The following is a 6,445-nucleotide window of genomic DNA, read 5'->3' as shown; positions in this document are numbered from 1 at the left end:
AGGCTTAATTTGGATAGCAATTTAGCTTACTTCATGTAGTAATGCATAGAAATTAGTAAATTTTATTTAATTATTTTAAATTACTTAATTTAGGTGAGTCAATCAAACCTTAGTTAATTTTATGCTTAATTTGGTGTAAATGTGATTAAGATAGGATGTTATTGATTTATTTGTTCTTTTGTAGGTGTTTGATGAAAGAAGAATTTTAGTGGAAGAAGGAGAGCAATATTGAGGTGTAGACCTCCACTGTATATGTTTCGGTATTCCAACCATAACTATTTTTACAAAGCTCCAAATGAGATGATTCTTAAACCATTGAAAATATAAGAGAAAAATCTACAACTTTTATATTTACCAATTCAACCAATTCGGCATGAAATGTGGCTAAAAATCTTGTTGAAATTAATGCACTGTAACAGCCTTGGAACAATTACGATTTCTACTAATTAATTGGTCGAGACCGTGGCCCACGTAGTCTGATAAGGAAATCTGGATTGGAATTGACTTCTTTCTTCACCCAACTTGGCTTTACTTCAAAACCCTGTAAAAATAACCTTTCGAATGACTTTTAAGAGAACGAAACACTAGATTGACAATTGAGAGTCAGACCACAAAGTTATTGAAACTAAGAAATATTTGAAGGATTCAAGAAGATTGGCGATCAAGAAAACGATTCTTGGGTTTTTCTAACTTTTTGCTATTCTCTTATTTTCTTGGTTTTATTCGTAATGTTTAAATTTTATTTGATGATGATGTGTAACTTGATGGGGAATTAAACTTTTTATCTAAGATTATGATTGAACTCAATACATAGTCTGATTTATTTATCTCTCTTTTGCTTATGTTTTATGGATTGAAGTTGTTTATTATATTCTATTCTTAATGCTTCTAGTTGACTAGCCACCGATTAGATTAAATTGAAAACCTAAGTTAAAATTTGACAAAGGAAATTTAAGTAGATCTTGAATAAAATAGCGTATGATCAAATGCATTTAGATGATTAGGTGATTTGATTTGCATATAGGGTAGACATACACCTATAAGCCATACGTAACTAGAATTAGAGCCTGAACTTAATGAGTCTTTCTTTAATTTAATTTGCATAGAAATATAGTAAATTAATTATGAGAGATATTTTTAGGAGAAACTTGACAGAGACTTATAAATAATTTAAAACTTTAGGTTAACAACTTAATCCATTAAACTGAGTTAAGAGAGAGAGAGACAATATTCAGATAAAGTATTGAAGGATATCATAATCTTCGGTCTGGTAATCACTAGAAGTTAATAAAACAATTTGGCTGATATGGTTTAGATTAGTTTTAATTATTAGTTTATTAGTTTTAATTTTAATTTTAATTGTTTAGCTAAAATTAGGGCGTACTAATTTTAGTAGTTAACAGTAAGAATTAATTCAATTTTCTGTGAGATTGACTCTCTACTCATCACTATATTATCCTTACAATACGTATACTTGTGTGGGTAGAAAATTGAACAACAATAGTTACCATCACAAAATCTTAGATGGACAATATGAATAAAAATAAATTGACATAATCTAGCCTGGAAACAATTTAATGCTGCATTTTCCAAAGCCATTAGTAGCAAAAACTAAATTATCAAAGGTACTACATGAACAAAAAAAATCAAACTAAAACAAATCCAACCATTTAAAAGCATCAAAATGAAATGCAATCAAGAAATGGAAACTTTGTTTAATAAATGAATGCTTTGTATTTTTATTCCATTATAATCTAAAATCCAAAGTTAATTTATAACTTTGGGAAATAGCAAAAAAATTGCATACTTCCCCAAAAAAAATTGACACTGTAAAAGAAAGGATTGCAAATTAGCCAAAGTCACATAATTGCAAATTAGCCAAAGTCACAGAATTTTTTTAATAGTATATGTTTTTTTCCTCAAACCAGCAAGCATCAAATTAGAGCCAACCATTAAAGATAGGAATTCAAAAGATTAAGCTAATAGCCATGTCAAGTAAACAATTATTTCCAACCTTCCTAAACAGAATGTTTTTATGGGCAAATGATAAAAAATATTTCATAGAAAATTTAAATCATGTACAATGGTTATTAAACTCAAAAGACAGACACATTAAAATTAATTTTTGTATAAAAAACTTTAACATAGAAAGTATGGACAAATTATAGGACATTTCATATAAAGAACTACAATATAGAAATTATGGACCAATCACAAAACACTACATCATGGGCAATAGTTAATAGTAGACATATGACTAAAAATAGAGCCACAACACTAAACATAGAAGAGTCACCTCAAAATGGATAGAAATGATGATTCGGTAGGTTAATTTATGATCATAAATAGAAAATAATGATGATAAAACATGAAGATGAGTTATAAAAAACTAATATCTATAAATCCTCAAATACTGTAAAACTAAATCTACAGAACTTAATTACTTACAATATTTGTTGCAATTGAAACACCATTTAAAACAGAAGCCTTGCAAAGAAAAAGAGATCAAGAAATTAATTAAGACTGATAGCAATAAAATTAATGTAAAAAAGGTCAACAACACTACAAAGCTTAAAAGACTAAATACAAAAAAGCAAATGATGATCATAAACTAGCAAGCGTCATATTTGATGAAAAACAAATCGTGAGAGTAGTTTTTGAAAAAGTATAATCGATTTAGATAGTATAGGTTTGATGCTAAATGTTTTTAATGTATACATACTGTATTTTCAACAAATGACGTTCTCTAACAATGAATAAATAAACACTGAATAATATTATCCAACAGATTCAAAACCAAAAGTTAAAAAAAAAATAATGCTTTTATTAATAAGGGTAACCTTTATCAAAGAGTATATTCAGTATTGATGTTATCTAGCTAAGAATAAAGACTTGAAAAATCTATAGACTATATTTTGAATCAACAAGAAATATATAAAACAAACCGTTAAACATATCTAAAAACAGAGATCATAAATTATTGATGAAAATCTTACAAATATACGAGGACACAAAATTGATTAATCAAATCATGACAGGGATTTAAAATACGAAATGAAAATTAAAATGGATATTACAAAACAAATCTTTTAAAAAAGAATGGAAACAATAGACAAACAATAATAATGTATTGTACTAAATATTGAAATATACAATCAAATTCCATTTGTGACAAAAGGAAAGCACTTAACTTTAGTCATTAATCGGTTATGCCTATAGAGCAATCACAAAAGCGAACATGAACAACAATTAAATTAAAGAAGTAAAAAAAAAAAAAAGAGAAAATAGGGTTGAGAAACAACCGTAAACTCAAAACTTGCTTCAATATGAGAACTTCTAAAATTTGAACTGAAGAAAGGAAAAGCAAGGTAGTACAACAACACATAAATAGAAACAACTGAAATGAAAAAAGGACTAAGAATGGAAAAGAATGTCACAAATCAATAATTTAAAAAAGTCAGATGGAAGCAAGCTAAAAGTAATTAGAGATATGGCATAGCCGAATAGGCCAGACACGACATCCATCTTAGACCGTACACGTGTACCAGCTGCACGAATCGAAAGGGCTAAAATGAAATCCTCAAAAGCAAACCACACCAATAAATCCCAAAAACTAAAACTCTCTGACTGAAATCCACAAGAAATATAAAATATTTATCATCCCTTCTTATTTAAAAAGCCAACCTGAAGGTAAGTCCAAAAAGATAACACAAACTAATAACTTTATTTTATAGAGTTATCTTGCATTCTTTTAAGCTTAAAAAATGACTAATGTTCTTTTGTTTTTAATTAATTTAGGCCTTTTTTTACATTTTTCTTAGTATTTACTTTATGCATGCTTTAGTAGTTTAATCAAGTAATTTGAGTTTATTTTCATGTTATTAAGTCTTGTTTTTACCTTCTATTGATTATGCTATATGTTGGTGAAGGTGCAAAAAAGCTCGGAAGTCAGATTTGCAAAGTATCATGCACTTTTGCTTAAGTTGACCTTAAAGCATGCTGCAATAAACGGAGCATATCTTGAGCTACAAAACTTCGATTGACACGATTCTTGAACCTATGGAAAGCTAAGAGGAAGAGCTACAACTTTAGTGGTTAGAACTTTAGTCAAAAGGAATCATGGTCAAAAATGTAGAGGAAGTTGACTAATTGTAGCAAACTACATGGTGCAAGACAGCAAGTTTCTCACTGCAGTCAGATCCCATTTTGGTTGCAACGGGATTTTCAACCATTTTCAGCACTTCAAGTCAAAGACTTTCTCACTGCAACAAGATCTATTTTGACTACAGCAAGATGTATTTTGGCTGCAGCGAGAATCGATTTAAGTTGTAGCCAAAACATGCCATTTAATGAGAAATTTATGTGTGGGTTTTATAGCTAAGGTTGAAAGCAGGGGGTTTAAATACATTTTTGAGCGGAGAAAAGAGAGTTTTTGAAGAGGAAAAAAAAGGCAAATGGGAAATTTCATAAAAAAAAAAAAGGAAAATAGAGGATTCAAGGATTTCTTAGAAACTTCAATCATCTACATCAGCTCATATTTCTTTCACTAGTTCTATCTTTCTCTCTCTACCTTTTATTGTAGAAACGAATATTTTTCTAGAAATATTGGGTTTGTATTAAATATGTTGAACTAAATTTCTACTCCTAGAATTGTGGATAATCCTTATTTGTATTTTGGATATTTTAACTTTTTTCTTACTTAATATTAATGGGTATTGTGTTGTTTATTTCAAATCTAAGCTTATTGCTTCTAATTGCTCGATCAACAATTAGTTTGAGTTAGGTCTCTAAATGCAACTTGACAAAAGGAATTTAGAATAGACCATGGGTTTAAATAGCATGTGTTCACTACACTTAGAGCTTAGGTGATTTGATTAGCATTTAGGATAGAAATATACTTAAATACCATGTGCAGCCAAATTTAGACCATAAGCTTAGTGAGCTCACCTTAATTAATTTACATAAACATATGAAAATTAATTAAGATAAGTAAGTTTACAATATCTTGACAGAGAATTATAGATAAATTTGGACTCTAGGCTAGCAACTAACCCATTGATACAAGTATAAAGAGGGAGATTAAATTCAAATGAAAGGTAGAGTAATTCCACAATCCTAGGTTTTATTTTACTGATCTTTTAGCAACTCTTAGTGTTAATTCATTAGTTTAGCTTTGTTACTTTAATTTCAAATTAGATTTACTCAGATAAGATTAGGGTGCCAAATTTTAATAATTAGCAAGAACTTAAATACAATTCTCTGTGAAGACAATATCTTACTTACTATTGTATTACATGTGCGATATGTGCGTTTACATGTGTGTAAAACCAACAACAAGTTTTTGACACCTTTGCTAAGGAGTTGTTTTTCTTTTCTTTTGCTAATATTAATACCAAACAAATAGTCTTAATTCAAGCTTTATTTTCGTTATTTTCAAGTACTTCTTAGCCAGTGTATGAGAAGAGTAAAGAGCTTGGAATAAGTCTTTTATGATCCAAAAATCGAGTGAGAAGAGTAAAGAGCTCGAAATAAGTCTTTTGTAATCCAAAAATAGAGAAAACTTTCCTGAGATTACTTAGATAAAACTCTCAAAACTCCAATCAATAGAATACAATGGCTGAGAATCAAGGTGAGCAACAAATTCAAGGACATGTAGTTGACAACTGATTACTGAAGGATTATGCTGTTTCATTAGCCCAAGGACTTTATTCAAGCATTTGGAGGCAGACAATTCAAGCCAGTAATTTTGACATTAAGCTAGTTATCATCCTGATGATACAAACATTAGTCCAATTGGGAAGCTTCCTAAATGATAACCCTAATGCTCATATTGTTAACTTTTTGGAGATTTGTGATACCTTCAAGCATAACAAGGTCACCAATGATGCCATTCAGTTGAGGTTGTTTCTTTTTTTACTACGGGACAAGGCAAAAGTCTAGTTGAACTCTTTTCTTACAAGGTTTATCATAACATGGGATGATTTTGCATAGAAGTTCTTGGCTAAGTTTTTCCCTCCAACAAAGACAACAAAGATGAGGAATAATATTACATCCTTCACACAATATGACTCTGAATCTTTGTATGATGCTTGGGAGAGGTACAAAGACTTGCTTCAAATATGCCTACATCATGGTCTACCCAAGTGGTTGCAAGTACAAACATTTTATAATGAGTTGTTAAATCCAATTTGGATTACCATTAATGCCACAGCTGGTGGTGCTCTTATGGCTAAATCGATTGATGATGCTTATGATTTATTAGAAGAGATCACCTCCAACAACTATCGGTGGCATTCTGAGAGGGCCTTGCTAAAGAAGGTTTCGAGTGTTCACGAGTTAAACGCCATTAATGCTTTGACTGCTCAAGTAGCCACTCTTACTAAAAAACTTGATTCTTTTGGAGTCTATTTAATACAATGAAATACCCCATACTTTGATATGGTGA

At 29.9% G+C, this 6,445-nt stretch overlaps 1 non-coding gene across 1 annotated transcript; it reads right to left on the bottom strand.

Moving 5' to 3' along the window:
* Window positions 1–6,030: 6,030 nt before the first annotated feature.
* LOC148764608 (small nucleolar RNA R71) lies at window positions 6,031–6,137 on the bottom strand. The gene has a single exon (XR_016024293.1). It is a non-coding gene; the product is annotated as a small nucleolar RNA R71 (small nucleolar RNA).
* Window positions 6,138–6,445: the final 308 nt, after the last annotated feature.

Source organism: Theobroma cacao, chromosome 1 (genome assembly GCF_053813885.1).
Source record: "Theobroma cacao isolate CCN51 chromosome 1, ASM5381388v1, whole genome shotgun sequence".
NCBI classification, from domain to species: Eukaryota; Viridiplantae; Streptophyta; class Magnoliopsida; order Malvales; family Malvaceae; genus Theobroma; species Theobroma cacao.
Note: the sequence above shows the minus strand (reverse complement) of the source record. Positions and strands in the feature narration are given on the sequence as shown.